Source organism: Abramis brama, assembly GCF_963993115.1.
Source record: "Abramis brama genome assembly, chromosome: 15".
Taxonomy (NCBI): domain Eukaryota; kingdom Metazoa; phylum Chordata; class Actinopteri; order Cypriniformes; family Leuciscidae; genus Abramis; species Abramis brama.
This window is the reverse complement of record NC_139977.1, coordinates 36,918,911-36,938,571: the sequence shown is the minus strand read 5'-3', so window position 1 is coordinate 36,938,571 and position 19,661 is coordinate 36,918,911. Positions and strand designations below refer to the sequence as shown.

Below are 19,661 nucleotides of genomic sequence, written 5' to 3'. Positions count from 1 at the left end.
TAGTTGTGTTTAACTCTAGTTGTGTTGCAGTTGTGTTTAACTCTAGTTGTGTTGTAGTTGTGTTTAACTTTAGTTGTGTTTAACTCTAGTAGTTGTGTTGCAGTTGTGTTTAACTAACTCTAGGTTGTGTTGCAGTTGTGTTTAACTTTAGTTGTGTTGCAGTTGTTTAACTCTAGTTGTGTTGCAGTTGTTTAACTCTAGTTGTGTTTAACTCTAGTTGTGTTTAACTCTAGTTGTGTTGCAGTTGTTTAACTGTACCCTTACGAAAAAGAAGTTTATTCAAGTGTTCTATTAGTATACTTCTTTTAAACTAAAAATAAGAAAGTATACTTTCAGTCTACTTTTTATATACTTCTCGGAAATATACTTAAATACACTTAAGTATACTTGACTTATACTGACAGAAAAGTCTGAGTATATTTGGCCTATACTTGTTGATCGAGATATACTTAAAAGTATAATTAAGTATTCTAAGTATTCTTGGCTTGTATTTGTGTTTACTATTTTGATTGAGTAGCTTATTAAATACTTTTTTAAAAACATAATATTACATACCGTCTTATAAACTAACATGTTCAGCTTTATATATAACTGTCGGGTGGAATAGCTTATAGAGTAAACAAAATAAGCATGGAAAATAAGTTTATTCAAGTGTTCTATTAGTATACTTCTTTTCAACTAAAAAGAAGAAAGCATACTTTCAGTCTACATTTTATATACTTCTCAAAAAATATACTTAATTACACTTAAGTGTACTTGACTTATACTGAGAGAAAAGTCCAAGTATATTTGGCCTATACTTGTACTCAATCTTTTGATCGAGATATACTTTAAATTTTAATTATTCAAAGTATACTTGGCTTGTAGTTGTGTTAACTCTTTTGATCGAGTAGCCTATTAAATATACTTTTTTTACATCGTTTTTCATATACAGTCTTATGATACTTTGTTTGAAAATATTGATTAAAATGTTGATATAAAACAGATATGTTTCTAATTCTGCGTAGGCTAGTCCACTGGTAGTGTACATATTAACTTTTCCCCACCATTGACTTAATTTTCCAGCTATCCATGTTTTCACTGGTATACGGTAGGGGGCGCTATGACACATCTTCTGAAGCATGTGATAGAAGATTGCTCACTCAAATGTAAAATAATGTGATATCAAACATTAAACAGCTTGTAAATCAAAACTGCATAATGTTTCCAAATGAAATGAAGCGTAGGCCTAGCCTGGCTCCGCCCTCCTACGTACTTCCGCTCAATTTCATTTTACTTCAGTACTACGTCTGGGACTGCTGTATATTCTTAGGTTTCCAGAAATCAATTTTTTGTAGGACCAATCAGCGAACAGAGGGAGTGGCTGAGAACGATGACGTTGATGTAGTGCGTCAGTTTGATTTGGAGTAATGGCAGCGGAGAAAGATGTGAGAAAAGCTATTCAGTCTGTTGTTGCAAAACTGCCGTAGAAGTTAAAGCCGGAGCAAGAACAATGTTTGCTAAGTTTTGTTGGTGGCCATGATGTTGTGGCCCTCCTCCCCACGGGGTTCGGGAAAAGTTTAATTTTCCAGCTCACTCCGCTAGCACTAGAAGTGCCAGAATTCCATAACTACTAGAACTGCCGCAAGCGGTCATTTTGATCGCTATTCAAAACTCTATATCTTTAATGATAAATCCCCAATTGAGAGATTAATGCATTTATTGTATTAGGATGTCTTTTAAAAACAAAACAACACCAAACTGTACATTTAAACAAGTTTAATTATAATTTATAAATAAATAATATTCGTAGATGCCCTGAACAAAATGATGGAGAGTAGCCTGTTTTCATGTTTCCACTGTTCGATCGCGCCCGCCGACACACAAACACACACCATATTCCAGCATTGCAGCCTGTTCATTATAGCCATAATAAAATGTAATAATAAAATAGTCAACCTAACATATAAAAATTCCACTGCTCTGTTTCTCAGTACTAGTAGGCTACAATTCGTACCATTTTATGCGTGTGAAGAGGATGATTTTTTCCCTCAATATTGGATCGTGAGTGAAGTTCAAAGCCTATAATAAAGGATAGTTTAGCATCCAAATACATCGCAAATGTTGAAACATTTTGATTCTAATTAGAGTTACGTGAGCCCAACGCCGCTTATAAAGCATTTCATTTTGGCTTTAGTTATTTTTTCATTCTTGTTCTGTTATGAATATCATTACATTTAAATGATTTGTTGTTGAATATGTTTAGTGTATTTTTTTACCACATTTTATTGTTGCGTATATTGGTATAATACCGCGAAATTCAGTGCGGTCGACCGTTTATGGCCGAAATAGGTAAATATGTTCATTTGGGTTTTTTTTTTGCCTTATGTGTAATTTACATAGGTAATTTATATGAAAAACATTTTAAATGAAAATACAGACACTTTTAGGAAAAGTCAGGTACCAGCAGGATTGTATTTATTTTTCCAACAAAGTTATTGCAGATATAAAATTCAAAACGGTCAAAATGACTGCCATGGCAGTTCTAGTGGTGAATGAGTAAGCTAAGGCGAACGATAGGGATGCAAAGCCGATAGTTGTCGTCTCCCCTCTTGTTGCACTAATGGAGGACCAAGTGAAGGAGGCAGAAAAGTTGTTTCCGTATCGCGCAGTAGCCTGGTGATCTCTGCATTTGCGGCAGATCCGAAACGACCGCAGCGGCGTATTGTTAATGATCAGACCCAGCTTCGACAGTTGACTGAATACATCACTGTCCTGTGTCAAATATACATTTGGAATTTGTAAATGTTTCCGGCCGGTTTCGGCGCATGACATACGTCACGACCACACGTTAGCGATTGGCTATGGCAGATCCTGAGTGACTCTGGTCAGATCCAATAGTTTTGAACTTTAACAGAGAACCCGCCTACAAGGAAGTAAACGTTTCTCAATGGAGAGATTCCAGACTCTCTGTACAAATGAAATGTACGAGAGTCTGGTAGAACCAGGCTAGCGTAGGCCTAACCCATGAAGAGAAAACGACTGAAGCTTTGGGGGTGTTGGACTCGATCTGCTCCATCTGTGTTTTGATCATCGTTCTGGATCTGATCAAGGCGTAGTCTTTGACAAAAAATGTGATTTTCTCAACTATTTTCTCAACTATTTTCTCAACATTTTAACAAAATGTTGCCTTTCTTTATGAAACTTACTGACATTCAAGTGTTGATAAAAAAAGGATGCATGAAGCTAATAAAATGTTTTTAAAAATAAAGTAGAGTTAAAGGTATTTTTCAAGTATAAAAAATAACATTTGAACATAGTAGTATACTGTCTGTAGGCCTACTGCAACTGCAAAAATTGTATATAAATAGTAAACTATAAGTATAATGTTAAGTTCACTTAAAGAAAACCTGTAGAATAAAACTACTAAACTAGTAGTTTACTGAGAGTACACTAAAAGAGTAAAAATAATATATAAATGGTAAACTATAACTATGATGTTAAGTTGACTACTAGTTTAGTAGTTTTATATTACAAGTTTTCTTTAAGTGAACTTAAAGTAACACTAAGTAAGAATTGAGTTTTTGTCAAACAGCGACCCCTAGAGTCGCTGTAGAATACTTGCAGTGTCGTAAATATCCTTGTACCTGCGTCGGGCATGGAACAGGCACAGATAGACTAGATATTGACCAGGTAATGTTTCACGATTTCATACAAATATTAGGCTACTGCATACTGCATAGTCTACTGATGATGGTAATAGGATAATAATAAGTTTATTTCAAGTGTTATAATAATAAAGTAGCCTACCTACCGCGTTTGCTGGCTTATAACGTTTTTACATGATTGCAGCTAAATCACAAGTAAATAGCCTATAGTCTAGGTCTACTGTATAATTTAATTTGTGTTTTTTTTTTTTATTGTAATGTAAACATTACAAAATGCCAGATAACATCAGTAAAGTTAAATGTACGTCGCATTATTTCATAACATTGGCCGTTATGATTTATCATAATGTGCTCATTTACACTATTTACAACCTCTACGTTAGGCTTATTTATGTCCTGATAATCATGTGAGATATTGAAAACTGTTCTCATGATAATCGCTGAAATCAACGTCAACAGCGTCGTGTAATATCCCTCAGGACTACGTGATAAATACACCTCACAACACCTGAGTTCAGCTGGCAAACTAGTTTGTGAGGCAAGCTAGGCAATAAAACATAACGCAAAAAACACGTAAGAGAAACGGGTGTTTGTTAGGAAGTCTGTTAACAGCTCTGATAATCGAAAGCTAGCTAGACACATTGGAAATTATTGGACCCTTCGTTTCCCCGTGAAAGGAAGGATACATAAATCATAGACAGTAAAAGAAATGGACACAGCGACCCCATTGGATTCAACGGAGACAAAGTGAAGCCAATTAGAAACTCTTACTTCCTGGGGGTCGAGCGTACTGCGCAGACTCACACTGAGCTTGACGACGTAGATGTGACGTGAGCAAACCGTCTGTCTTCTAGTAGCTGTGCCGAGATCAATCTGAATCATTCCCTTCCGAAACTTGCAGAGACGGAGAGCGTGAGTAGGAGCTGTCCATGAGCTAGCAGCAGGAGAAACTTTTTGTAGGTGTTCTGATTAATTACTTTGTCATTTTGCCTCGACGTCCTCCCGATTGCCCGCGAGCTTCTCCTCCTGTCCATACGGTAATTTCCTACTGTGCGACAGAGAGTCGCGTGGTTATGACGCAATCGTTAGCCTACTTTTACAAAAACTGCTTCTACAGGGCCTCAGATGTAAAGTTAAAACGCCTCAGATGTAAAGTTATTCGCTGTCATAACATAGTTATTAGCTCACAACATAACCAAAACAAAGATGCATGTTTTATTTATTATTATTTTTTTTTATGCATGTACAATTTCACTTCACTTCACTGTAAATCATATTCCTTCAACCACGTTGGCATTCTACGCACTCTACTACTCTTCCTAAGATTAAATGTCACTGGTGCTGGCAAGTTCTCATTCTGAGTGGTAACAGGGGCTGTAAAGCGAGCTGGTTTCGATACATTCCATTTCATTTTGTCACTCAGAACGAAAGTACTCTTTCCGATTTGTTGCTCAATGTTCAGTGGTGGTGAGAACTGAGAAACACCCTTCTTCACATGCCCAGGTTGTTTCACTCTCACCTGGTCTCCTGGTTTGAAAGTGTGATACTTGGCACCACGTCTTTTGTCAGTGTACTCTTTACTCTTGAGCTGTTTGTTACTCACAGTCTCTTTCACTCGAGCACATTTGTCACTTTTGGGGCCAACAGGAAAGACATTCAGCTTTGTACGCATTTTGCGATGATGAAGAAGCTCAGAAGGTGAAACGGCTGTAGTACTGTGAGGGGTAGCTCTGTAGCTTTGCAAGAACTCAGTCACTGCATGTATGGATGCATGCAAGGAATGATGTGACCACCTCAGCAGTGACATTCTGAGAAAATGCGACCTCAGGCCACTTATTATGGTAATCCACCAGACAAATGGCAAAACGACAGTCAGAAGGTCCTCTCTCAAAAGGTCCAACGATATCGGTCGCTAGTTTCTGCCATGGTTCAGATGGCAGGCTGACAGGCTGAAGAGGAGCCGGTGCTGTTTTAGCCGATTTGTCATTCAATTGGCACGTTAAGCAGGAAGAAACAGCCGACTGTACTTGAGCACCCATCTGAGGCCACCAGAATAATTCATGCAGCCTCTGTTTCGTCTGGACAATTCCTTGGTGTGTCTCATGTGCTAGGTAGGGCTGCACGATTAATCGGAAAAAAATCACGATCTCGATTCAGACATAAATGCGATCTCATTTCTTAATGATGGCGATTCACTTCCGGGTATTTCCCTGCATTCAGATCATGCTGCATTCGCGCGTTATTGGTCACACTCACACAATAACAAAATAGGGTTGTGATGGCTGACCGACATCACGACACGGCAGTTAAGGTCACGTAATTTAATCTATTGATTCGTGTACACTAGTGGTTGGGAACGGAACCTATGACTCGCGAGCCATACCTGGCTCTTTGACAAAAATCATGTGGCTCGCAAGCTCTCTCACCCTTTACCAACAAACTAAAAAAATAAATTAAGACACATCAACAAAGATCGGCTCTCTGCAGAAAAAGCAGCCAATTACAATTCCCTTGTTGTACAGCATACCGAAGTTAATAAAAAGTGTATGATAATTATAATAATATTCAAGTTGTAGGCCTACCGGCAAAAGTGCGTGTTCAGTGCTGTTCGCGAGTGTCACGAGTCACCACAGCAATCAACTAACCGCTTACGTTTCTGTGGTAAATTGTAACCTACAGCTCCTGCACTGGATTCAAGCAGCTGCAGCTTGTTTAAGGTAATGGCGAAAACCATTTTAGAACAGAAGCGAAAATGTAAAAGTAGGTTATATAAACTTTAATATATCCTTATTGAAACGCGTGCTTTGCTGTGCTTTTACTTTCACTTTTGCCGCAGAGACTCTTTTATGTCCTATAAATGTGTCGTATTTTTGATCATCCGTGCAGATTTCAGTTGATGATTCTGTTTAAAGTTATTAAAAACAAAACGTGAATGAATGAGAAAGAATAGAGCAGGATGTGCATTATATTGAAATGAAATATAAAAAGCGCGCTAAGTTGCGAAAGAGAACTGAATTATACTGACAGGATGCAGTGCGCGCGCTCCGAGCGCAACACGGACAAGCATAGTAGTCTTTGTCTCCGGTTGCGCGCCTAAACGGCCAAATAAACACAGAAATATTTTTAAAATGCCAAGTCGAGTATTCCCGTAAACACAGTAGATAAGTACTATGTACATTCTGTGCCAAATGGAGCAAAAATCACAGGTTCTATTTAGTTATTTTTATGTATTATTGTATATGTTAATGTTCTCTTATGTTCAACAACATAAAGCTTTAAAATGATTCACTTTAAGGGGTCTAAAATAAAGAAAAGAGACCATTTTTTGTTACTCCTGCAGTTTATTATAGGCTACTGAATGTCCTGTGTTTTTTTTTTGTTGTTGTTTTTTTTTTTGTACTTAAGTGCAATAAATTTTGGTTGAAAAAATGAGAATCGTGTAAGAGAATCGTGATCTCAATTCCCATGGAGAAAAATCGTGATTCACATTTTAGCAAGAATCGTGCAGCCCTAGTGCTAGGCTTATCATCTTAGAGCGCAATGTAGAAGGAACAAGAACACGATGTTCACCTCTCCTCACCAGCACACCATCCACACACAGTTCATCACGAATGCGAAAGAAGGGCACCAGAACAGGATCCAGGTCACAGCATTTTTTCGGCCAGCCCTGACCGATTCGCAATCGCAGCTGGGTTAACTCAGGACAAGCTTCCGAACCAGCCATGAAATCCTCAACAGACAATGTAGGCACTCCAGTAACGAAAGCAACCATCTCTGGTTCCACAGCAGCACTATCCTTTCCTGTCGGTAATGGCAGCCTGGATAGACAATCTGCAGCACAATTAAGACGTCCAGGTCGGTAGATGGCGTCATATGTGTAGCAAAGCAAGCGTGCCGACCACCGGGCGACCCGCATACCGGCCCGGCCAAAGCCTTTGGTTGCCAATAGTGTAGTGAGCGCACAATGATCAGTTCTGAGCGTAAAGTGACGACCCCACAAATACAGACGCCACTTTTCTACGGCCCAGACACAAGCCAACGCCTCCTTCTCGACCGTAGAATATTTCCTTTCAGCAGCAGTAAGGGTTCTAGAAGCAAACGCTACAGTTCTCTCAACACGGTCTGGGTGTATTTGTGTCAATTTTAAGGATGACTGGCTGAATGTACACTTGTCCCAGTTCAGTTGTAGTCCTGCGTCGGACAAGCGCTGCATGACTGAGCGCAGCGTCGCATCATGACTTTCCTGGGTGGCACCGCACACTATAATATCATCCAGGTAGTTCCTCACCCCACGTATGCCTTTCAGGACAGTTACCATCATTTTTTGAAACGCAGATGGCGCGGAAGCAAGGCCATACTGAACCCGGCAGTACCTGAAGAGACCATCATGCGTAATAAACGCGGTGATGTCCCGGCATTCCACGTGTAAGGTAAGCTGATGGTAAGCAGCCGGTAAGTCAATTGTAGTGAACACTGATGTACCTCTTAAGCAACCCCAAAAATGATCTTAACTCTGTAACATTTTGCGGAGCTGGTGTGTTTACTATGGCCTCGACCTTGCTTGTGGTTGGGTGCAGTCCCTGTGCATCTATTCTGTACCCTAGGTACTCCACTGAGTCTTGCAGGAATGCACATTTGGAAAGCTTGATTCTCATACCATACTTTTCCAGTCTTGCCATCACTTGATTTCTTTGTAGGTGCTGACACAAGAATGTCATCCATAAAGCACACAACCTTCTCCATCCCATTCAGTATTTGATCCATTGTGTGTTGAAACACTGCTGGAGCTGTGGAAACTCCATAGGCAAGGCGATGGAATCTGAAGAGGCCTTTGTGTGTGTTCACTGTAAGATACTGTGAGTAAAATGTGAGTAAAGTGTGAGTTTATGTGTGTGTGTGCGTCAGGAATCTGCGTATTATCATCATAAGGAAACCAGTCTTGGGCTCCATGATATGAGTTATAGTTTATGGAGTGAATGATTAATGTAAATCATTTATATAATGTAAATAATGCTCTTTCTATAGAGTGAATGAAAAGTTATAGTTTAGAACTGATTTTACACATTCAGACACTAGAAGATGAAACACTGTTCATGACAAATAAAGACTCTCAGACAGTGAAATTTAGGGATGAAACTTGGCGCTTTTGCAGCTTTTTGTTTGGACGTTTTCTGGAAACTTTTCTTCTGTGGACACAGTGTCTCGAAATCTTCAACTGTGGCCTGGCATCTCCAAAACTGAATGAGTGGCCACTTTCTGTCGGTTTCCTCACTCAAAATTCTCATATACATTTTCCTAGAAAAATATAATGCTTTGTAATTGACTTACATATACAGTATTATATACTATATAACAGACTTTCATTTATTTGACATCTTACCTCTTCTAACTGTTTATCCTAACTTGAAATGACCAATTCACTGACCTAGTTTAATGAATGAATGAGTTTCAGTGGCGCAGGGATTGAGCTCCACACCTCTGTTCAATGACTTTTAAAAAATATCAGTTACTTTTGAATAAATTCAACAGAATAAATGATTCAAAATCTCACTATAAAAACAGTCACAAGCTCCTCCGGTCTCCTTTTACTATCACCTCTGCTATCTCTCTACACACTTCTCCTCTGCGGTCTCTCCGTCTCTGACTAACCACTTCTCTTAAAGCAACAGACACTCTTTGTTCCATCTGTGCACCCAGCCGTGATAATGCACTCCCTCCTGGCAGCTGAAGTAACTGAACAAGAATTAGGCAAAAAGTCACTTTCCTCTCGCCTCTGCTGGAACGAGCTGAACTGTTGAGATCATCACATCTTTCAAGAAACAGCTGAAGCGAAACCTCTTCGGCAAGCACTCAACCACCCCACAACCCCTAAAGGGGTCATATAATGCCATTTTTGTGCAAGCTAATATGATTCTTTAGGGTATAAATTAAAAGTTTGTAATATACTTTAATTAAAAATTCTCATTAGTATTGTAAGAAAACACTCATTTTACCTGGTCAAAAAACAGCTCTGTTTTCAGCATGCCGTTTAAGTGCATGTGTCTTTAAATGATAATGAGCTTTGCTGACCCCGCCCCTCTGTTCTGTGCGTACACCGTTTCTAACACAATAACCATAACGCGGTGTTCATTATAAACGTGGGATTATGAATTATATTGAGAACGTCGTACATAGAAAACATGCGGGGCAACGTAGGCAAACAGAGATGCAGAAATAGTCTCAGTTAAAAAAAAACTAAAAAAAAACTTTAATGTGCTTTGTGTTGGGACATTCTAAAACGCTTAACATGAAAAACGCTTAATGTGGCTTTACTGTACGGCCCCGTCCACACTACTGCGTTTTCGTTTAAAAACAGAGACCTTCTGCTACGTTTGCACCTCCCGTCCACACTAAAACGGCAAAAACGGAGACACAAAACGGAGAAGTTTAGAAACGCTGCCGACCCGCTTTTCGTTTTGAATCTCCGGAGGGCGTTTTAGTCTGGACGGGTCAAAACGGAGGACTTTAGAAACGATGATGCAGAAGCTCACGCTCGGCTCATGATTGGGTGTCATCAGTCATGGCGTATCCTTCCCTTCCTTCTCTAAATTCTGCATTTTACAATGCTATAACTGCCGATTCGATCGATCTTTGACAATTCTCGTGTGCAGCGGTAACGTTAGCTACTTTCTTCTTCATCAAATCTGAGGAATAGTCAATCCGTTTCCTGTTTACACCGGCACGCGCATGCCCAGTGTTGGTGAATGGTCACGTGATCCGCGTTTTCAGTCGTTTTAATGTGGACGGAAATCAATTCTAATACGCAGCTAAAGCGCTGGTGTGGACGGAGATCGTATTCGTTTTAATTCTCCGTTTCTAAACGAAAATGCAGTAGTGTGGATGGGGCCTAAGACAGTGATATTAAATGACCAAACTCAGTACACATCATATTTATAAACCATACTATGTATACAAAAATCAGACGAGCCCAGAAATTGAACGCAACGCGTTTAATTCACGTTAAGCATTTTCTTCCCATAGAAAACCATTATAAGAAACGTTTTAGAATGTGTGTATGTATGTGTGTGTGTGTGTGTTTATGGGATTATAGTGTTGGACCGGGCTGGTCATGCTGGATCTAGTGGTGGGCAGATCGAGGCTTCGTGAAGCAATGAAACAGTTGAACCAAATGGGCCCTATCATTTCGACGCTTCGAAACAATCCGACACCCGTCTCAACGGTGACACCCGTCCTAGTGGTCACTTGCAGGTGTTGATCTGAAACAACCTTGACGAGCAATTGAAAAAATGTGTTGTTTTTTTATTATTGTATTTTTCTAATATGTGAAGCTTGTAACCTATAGGCTCCTCACTGTGCATAATGTTATTTTGGTCCAGATGGTCTTCGTTTAGCAGTCACACTCAGGGCCTTCCCGGTCAGAAGTGACCGGACACCTAAAAATGAAACTTTCTCCATCCCAGTAAAAACCAATGCAATTTAATTTTTGTTCTATAATATTTATTCTTTTTAATTTTGTATTTTGAGACAATTTGATTGAACTTATTAATATTTATGCAATATTTATAGTGCATTTTTTGCCATTGAAAATAATGTTTTTTATTATTATTATTATTATTTATTTTTCTATGTGGTATTTTCGGTTAAAATAGAGACTAGGCTTTCAGAAAAAAAAAAAAAAAAAAAAAAAAATCAATTTATTAAACATAAAATTAAATAAATCATGTTATTGCATGGGTTTACCACTAGATGCCTGTAATAGCTCTAAATGGAGATGCTTGTGAATTCTAGTTGTTTTGGACCAAATTACTTACTTTTAAGATGTGGATTTAATGTATTTTTCTAGAAATTCTCAAATAATACTTTTTGCCAAGGTTTATAACATTTTATTAATTATAATTATTAATTATGTTATGTTTTTCACTCTTGATGTTTTAGAGTTTCACCCCTTCATTGGGATGTATTTTTTCACTTCCACTGTGGCATCAGCTGTAGCTGTGTGTCTCATATGTAGACCTATAAAATGTATATTCACACAATATTATATTATATTCACATTGAAGCTATTTTTAACATGATTGGCAGTTGTGATTGGGACATTAGGTTGTAGGGCATAGGGCTATGGACTTTCTAAACAGTGTCCCAAAAGATTGTAATTATATTTCAATTATAATTATATTTCAAACAATGCATACCTTGCTTAGATGGCCCAGCAGTGTCAGTAGCAGGTACAGGGGGAATGATCAGTCTGCACCCTGTAAAATGGCAGGATGAGTGCTCCTCAAATGGCGCATAATGATGATGTATTGTTGCAGTATGACTAGCTGCCGATCACAATACACACATCTCACTTTATTTGGGGTTTCTAAACGGAAATGCTTCCACACCACAGATGTACGGCATCTCTTCTGGGGAGCCTCCATTTTATCTATCTATCCAAATCTATGTATCTATGTTTCTATAATCTATCTATCTATCTAGATCATATGTATCTATCTATTAATCAAGCTGTCTATATATATTTATATCTATGTATCTATTAATGTGACACTATACTCTGTCTCTAGCCTATCAGTCAATGTGTTGTGTAGCCTACATTTAAATGTAAGCCTAAATAGCCTATAACTAATCAAATCGCACTATAAATGTCACTATATCATCAAAAATCCGCTATCTCAAAATCAAACTCCTCTCACAAAAACCCACGAGGTCAATATGCGTGGATTTCACTTTTATACAGATACGATTGTGTGGTCTGTTCCTGACCGTGTCAATCAAACGCTGATTTGGCGGAAACACTTAGTGAAACACTTCGAGGCTTCGTTTGGCCATAGTCACGTGACATGGGTGTTTTGAATTCATATCACGCTTCGGCTCAGTGTTTCGAAACATCTGCGCTTCGGGATCTCCCAAAGCTTCGGAACGACTGTTTCGCGTCAGCCATCCCTAACGTTAGCTGGATCTACAAGGTATGGACTGAGATTTATTTTCTGTGAACTTGAAAGAATGACACCATAGGAAGCGAATTGAGTGGGGGAAAACGCCCCCCTTAAGGAAAATGTGACATTAGGTGAAACAAAACATAAATGTGACTAGAATTGCCATCCCGGTTTTGAGTGACTATGGCATGAATTATTCACCAAATATTAAAATTGCTCAGCCTTCATTATTAATTAGTATTTTGATTGAAAATATTTTTTGTACAAAGGGGGCGTTTTGCCCCAGCGGTGGGGACCTTCTTACAACCAGTTTGCTTCATAGATCAGCAGCAAAATTAACAGACAATAGTTTTTAATCTCTAAAAGTAAAAGGTTAAGGAATGTATCAACATGTGTATATATATTAATATTTATTTCAGCAATGTCCAAAATAGACAAATTTAACTACCTTCCATCAGTGAGCTTACTGTGCTAGCAAGCTAATGCTCACTTGAGGTGATTTTTTCATGTTTTGTTCAAATATTTTGATTTTGATTTTAATATTTAGTTTAAAAAAATAATAATAAAAAAAATATTTGATGAACAGAAATTTGTTATTATAGTAATTACGATAGAGAGAAAGCCATTCCCCCTTGGGGGGCGTTTTACCCCACAAGCCATGACTTTTTAAAAAAAAATGTTTATTTTTTTAAATATAATTATAGGCTATTCCTTATAAATGAAATATGATCTCAAACTACAGACTTCACTATTCATCTATCATACATCACTGCCATATCCTGCAGAACAATATTCTCTTAAACACTTGTTTACTAATATCTGAAAATTATAGCATTTACCATGTAATCCTCTTTTCTTCAAATATGTCGCTGTTGTCAGCTTCTCCATAGAGATTTGTATATCCCCGTTATCAACGTAGTGCATAGCAACAGTAAAAATGTATCTTAACTACCTCTAGTTGTTATTTTGGGAAAAACAAAATAACAACCCCCCCCCCCCTCTACCCTAAGCAATGTTTATTAACTGAAGCCCAATAAAGAAAGACACTGTTTGCATCTTACATCTGTTAGTACGCCGTCTAAAACCTGCTCACGCTATTACCAATACCAGCGGCTTAAAGATGCTACAGATCTTCTGTGTGTTTTACTGAAATAACAGAGAAAATCAACCTGAGAATAAACATGATTCTGTCAGAAACACAAACTCAGTTAATTCAGATATTGAACTCTGACCAGAGGCTGTAAATGAAGCTCTAAACACAGGATTCACTGGAACAACAGATCTGGATTGTGATTAAATGACTGAAAGCTTCAGTATAATACAGAAACAGCAGGACTGATCTGATATAATGAGCTGTTTGACTTTTACATTCGACATCCTTGAGTTTGACTTCAGTAACGCTTCCCTTAAAATACAATTATAATTCCTTTAAAACTCGTTTAACTGTAATCCTGAAAATCTCCTGCAGAGGGCGACACTCCACTGTCACAGGGCTGATATGTGTGTGTGTGTGTGTGTGTGTGCCCTTGTTTATATTACATTGTGGGGACCAAATGTCCCCATAAGAATAGTAAAACCTGAGATCACCTACATTGTGGGGACCAGCCAGCGGTTCCCACTTTTCAAAAGGCTTATAAATCACACAGGATGAGTTGTTTTGAGAAAGTAAAAATGCAGAATGTTTCCTGTGATGGGCAGGTTTAGGGGCAGGGGCAGTGTAAGGGGATAGAATGTACAGTTTGTACGGTATAAAAACCATTACGTCTATGGAGAGTCCCCACAAAGATAGTGAACCAGACATGTGTGTGTGTGTGTGTGTGTGTGTGTGTGTGTTTTAACTGTAATCCTGGTAATCTCCTGCAGAGGGCGACACTCCACTGTCACAGGGCTCAAGGGACATTCTGATGTGTGTGTGTGTGTGTGTGTGTGTGTGTGTGTGTGTGTGTGTGTGTGACCTTTCATTTCTTTCATACATGTTTTTCATCACCTTAAAATCATCAAATCTGTGTCATGAACTCTTTCCTTCTCTCTAAAACCATCTTTATCCTCATAAAGCTGATTATATATTTAAAGGAAAATATCCACTTAAAAATGAAAATTCTGTCATCATATACTCACCCTCATGTTGTTTCAAACCTGTATGAATTTCTTTCTTCTGCTGAACAGAAAGAAAGATATTTAGAAGAATGTCAGTAACCAGACAGTTTCTGGGTCCCATTGACTTCCACAGTAGGAAAAAAAAATGGAAGTCAGTGAGACCAGAAACTGCCTGGTTACTGAGGCATCTACATCTCCATCTCCATCTTCCAATGAAAACATCAGTCATAGCAGACATCATAACCCATAGAGGATGGATGAGTGAATGGCTTGTGCTGTAGCATAACATTTAAGGCTGTAAGTCTAACCAGTGTCCCCCAAAGGAAGGCTGAGACAGTCACTTTCCTTTTGTTCTATTAAACAAAAATAAGTCTTTCATATTTGTTGTAAGTTACTGTTAATGTTATTGTTGCATGAACTTCACATTGCATTTGAACTGTTGCTAGATATATGGTGAATATTATAATATTTAGACCCGTGTTTACTGTTAAATACTGTGTTTGTGGATATTTGATATTTGTAGATATGTATAATATGGTAACCATAATGTTTCATATTTTGGAGCGCGCTGTGTGTTTGAAAAGCAAAACGCACCAAACATTAGGCTTCATGTTTTTACTCCAATCTCATTTCATAACATCGTAATGAATGGAAACATTGTAACATATGATAATCAATATATTTTTCTGTAGCGTAGTTGTTACTGAAGTGTTCCTTTTTATAGATTTATAGGCTGTTATTGTTATTATTATTTTATGCAGCACTGCGCGTAGCCTATGCCTACAAGGCACAACACACCTGCTGTTCATTATATATTGTTGTAAACATTTGTGTGTATTCTGTGAATTTTAAAAAGCAATTTTAACCAGAAAAATCTAAAATGTATTCCCAGAATCGTGCTGCCCTATAGTTTCTCTTGATATCAGCATGTTCACAGTTTTTTTCTTTTCTTTTTTTATACAGGGACCAGACGCCCCTCTGATGAGTCCTGCTGACTTCAACATTCAGTTAATTGTGTCTTTAAGGTAATTACAGTTTCACACGTTGGATCAAATAGTTTGTCTGTAATCTCAGGCATTTCCTACATTAGATCCACAAGCTTTAAGATGTGTGTTTTTACAGTGAATGAAGAGCAGTGGAAACTTGTGAAACATCTGTCCGTCTGTGTGTTGCTCCACAAACTTCTGCTTTGACCTGCAGACGAAACACACACTCCTGTCAGTAACGTAAGTTCTTCAAGATTTACTCCTAGTTTAATAAACCATTGTACACTTGCAGCTGTGCTGGACTGAATATTCAGAACAACAGCATTCAGAATATTCTTGCTTCTGTGATATTGTTCAAATGGAGGATTTACAAACTTTAATCTTGCATTTCATTTTATGTATTTCAAGCTTTCTAACATTACACACATCTCCTCTAAAGCAAACTGAGGAAACTTTATTTCAACAGTCACACAGAAAACAAGTTATGTCATATATTTTCCCCTAATGTTTTTAATAAATTAGTAAATAGTAAATGAATTTTTTTTAACTAATGACTGGTTTGTTATTTAGTGTTGCCTGTCAAGATTTCATGAAACAATGGCCAGCATCGACGGATCAAGTGGAGTAGATTATTATACCAACGCCAGATCAAGTGGAGTAGATTATGAAGACGAATGGATCCGTCAGATTGAAGAGTTTATCATGAAACATCAGTTTACAGCAGTAACATTTCTCATGATCTTTTCAGGCACTGAGATTCTAGTCATGATCTTAACTCTGTTAGAGTTGTGTGGTCTTATCAAATCTGATCGCTCCACTCCAGTGTTTGTTTTTAATTTGATTCTTTCAGATCTCATTCATAAGATTTGTATATTAATAACGATTTTGATAAGGGATATGAGTTATGCATGTTTGTATAGTTTTATTGTGGGTCTGTATTTTATGGCATGTGTTGCTTTTGAACGATATCTTCAGGTTTCTCCTCCTATCTGGTACAGATCTCATTCACTAAAAGTCTGCTGTGGCGTTTCTGTGATCATCTGGCTTGTTCCTCTGATCTTAACAGTCACAGACTTTAGCTCTCTGACCATACCGATCATCTGTTTAATCCCCTACCCGATAATCATTCTGTGTTTTGTTGGCACTTGTCGCGGTCTTTCACACGCAATATCACTTACTCCTCTAAAGCGCAAACAAATTCTGGGTAGTTTGTTCGTGGTGCTTCTGACTTACACTTTTCTCATTCTCCCCTTTCTAATCATGATCGTTACACTTGTTTCAGAAGTTAACAACAGTGAAGCATTTTTCTTATTTTCTTTTGTTCTCATATTTCTGAACCCACTGGCTGACTGTGTATTGTACATGTTCTTGAGGCCTGATGTTGGAGGGTTAATGAAGTCTGTTCTCTGCTGTTGTAGAACTGACACAGAGAATTGTCAGAGTTCGACACACAGCTGGGACGAACACTCTCGAGACAGTAGTGCAGAGTTTGCCTGCTGTGTTTCAATGCAAAAGCCTGCGTCTCATTCACAGACCGCCTGCAGTTCAGTTTAAACATCTGCACGGCGTTCCCATTACCCTTCAAATTGCGAATTGAAAATACGCCCAATGGAAACACGTCAATTTCGAAAAAACTAAGTTTATATACAAATATTAAGCAGAACTTGCATGGAAATCAGAAGAGGAGTTATTTGTAATATTGTTGTGTCTTTATCGAGTCAGAGACTGTCCTGTATTCAGGAAACAGGAACACGAGTATTCTGGTGTTGATAAAGAGAACTTGAGCATTACTGACGGGACTGTGGAGGCTGGGAAACACTGGCTATAGCCTACAGAATAAATTAAAGGGGTGGTTGATTTGACTTTTCTAACTTTAGTTAGTGTGTAATGTTGCTGTTTGAGCATAAACAACATCTGCAAAGTTACAACGCTCAAAGTTCAAAGCAAAGGGAGATAATTGCTTTTAAAGAAATCGCTTTTTAAGGACTACAACAAACGGCTGGTAGAGACTACACCACATTCCTCCTGGGTTAGTGACATCACCAACCCTGTAATTTACATAAACCCCGCCCCATGAACACGATTTATAGATTATCATGTCAGAATATGCTAATCAATGACTAGAAGATAACTACACATAAGATACATAAATGAATTAACTAACCATTCAGAAATGTCCTGTTGCTTCTACATGTTGTCACTTCTTCTGGAGCCTCTCCATCATTGTCTGACTCCAGTTTGAACATAAACATTGACATTTCCAGTGCATGTCTGTGTGAGGTAAAAGGACACGAGCTCTTGAAGCTCCGCCCCCTGTGCCGGGAGCAGCAGCTCATTTGCATTTAAAGGGACACACACAAAAAGTGACAATTTTAACATGCGATATAAAAATATCTGTGGGGCATTTTGAGCTAAAACTTCACACACACACTCTGGTGACATCAGAGACGTATTTTACATCTTGTGAAAAGGGCGTTATACCACCGCTTTAAGAAATTAAGAATGACACACATACTCACAGCAGCCTAACTTATATATTTCTATATTTTAGGACAGATGTGTTTGTAGAGGTTTATTTCAGGCACTGTTGTCAACACTGCTGTAGATTACTGTAGTCACCCAATGCCAATAAACTAATTATTGTTTTGAAAATGTGAACTATTGCAGTTAATGCTTAACATTGAAACTTCATTACTTTTTCACACACACAAAAAAAAAAAAAATCCATTAAACATGCGATTTGAGGACGAGCACTAATATTTTCAGTTTCATTCCTTTTAATATTTTTTATAAAATATGCATTATATGTACGTGTGTGAGTGTCTCAACTTTAAAACTTGCCTTCTCATCTTTGGATCCTGCATTACCTAACATTTCTTATGAAACTTAACTTAAATTTAAGCATAACATGACAAAAATTGTCCAATGTAACTGATGTATATATCTTACCCTTATTCTTTTTCTCTATCATTTTTTTGTCAGCTCATTGTTAACTCTTCTTTTTTCATTTGTATTCTGAAGACATTGAACATTGTTAATAAATGTTGTATAATGTATACAAAGTTGATCAAATGTCATAAATGTCATCTCTGTATGTTTTGCACACAAAAAAAAGTTTAAAAAAATAAATCTCTGTGAATTTTACTGTTTCCATAAGGCATTTTTCATTCGATATCACTTAATTCGGATAAAAACGTGTGTATGGAAACATAGCTAATGATTCAACAATACCCGGGGCCTGTTTCAGAAAGGAGGTTAAGTGAAAACTCTGAGTATGTTAACCCTGAAATGAGGGAAACTTGAGTTTTCTGTTTCAGAATGGGAGGTATGTTAAACCTGAGAAAGCAGAGTAAGTCAAGCCCGTTTCTGAAAGAGAGGTAACTTATACTCAGAGTCAGTTACCATGAGTCAGTTACCAATAAAATTTATATTTTATTAATAAATAAAATATTGCTAATTTTACTGCAGTTTTTTACTATTTTTAGCGCAATTTTCCTACGGACAAAATTGCGATTGTTAACTCATGATTTCTGTTCTGTCTGTGCGCACCAATCTTGCACTTCTATCTCCTCCTCAACCAGACCACCTAGAGACTTCGGGTTTTCGGCATTATGTTAAGGAAGGTCTAATCTCGGGAACGCACACAAAAAAAACAAACAAACAAAAAAACCATAAAAAGATTTACTATCTCTTAGTGTTGTGATCCCATGACGTCAGAAAATTGCGCTAAAACACTCACTGAGTTTTTATTACTTGTTTTTTTATAAGATGAAGTCTATATAACTCCTTAACTGGCAACTGAAAAAACAGTAGTAGATTAGAGTTACATAATGTAGTTCTAAACAAATTCTACAGAATTAAACTGTGGCATTTACTGGAAATCACTGAAATGTGTTCATCTGTGCAACAGAAGTTGCTGGACCGTCCTCCTGCTGTTCTTCCACACTCTGGGGGCGGAGGGAGAGATAAGAATACCCGTTTATACTTGAATTTAA

General features: G+C 37.8%; 2 protein-coding genes and 1 long non-coding RNA gene across 3 annotated transcripts in view; 2 read left to right on the top strand and 1 right to left on the bottom strand.

Annotated features, from left to right (window-relative positions):
• Positions 1-19,661, top strand: part of LOC311096828 (uncharacterized protein) — a 488,849-nt gene that overhangs the window by 101,828 nt on the left and 367,360 nt on the right. The gene's annotated exons all lie outside the window — the stretch shown is intronic.
• The window catches only part of LOC311096814 (uncharacterized protein), a 367,324-nt gene that overhangs the window by 187,110 nt on the left and 160,553 nt on the right, over positions 1-19,661 (bottom strand). The gene's annotated exons all lie outside the window — the stretch shown is intronic.
• LOC311098157 lies at positions 12,480-18,810 on the top strand. The gene is made up of 4 exons (XR_014609394.1): positions 12,480-12,613; positions 15,644-15,705; positions 15,803-15,906; positions 16,237-18,810. It is a non-coding gene; the product is annotated as an uncharacterized lncRNA (long non-coding RNA).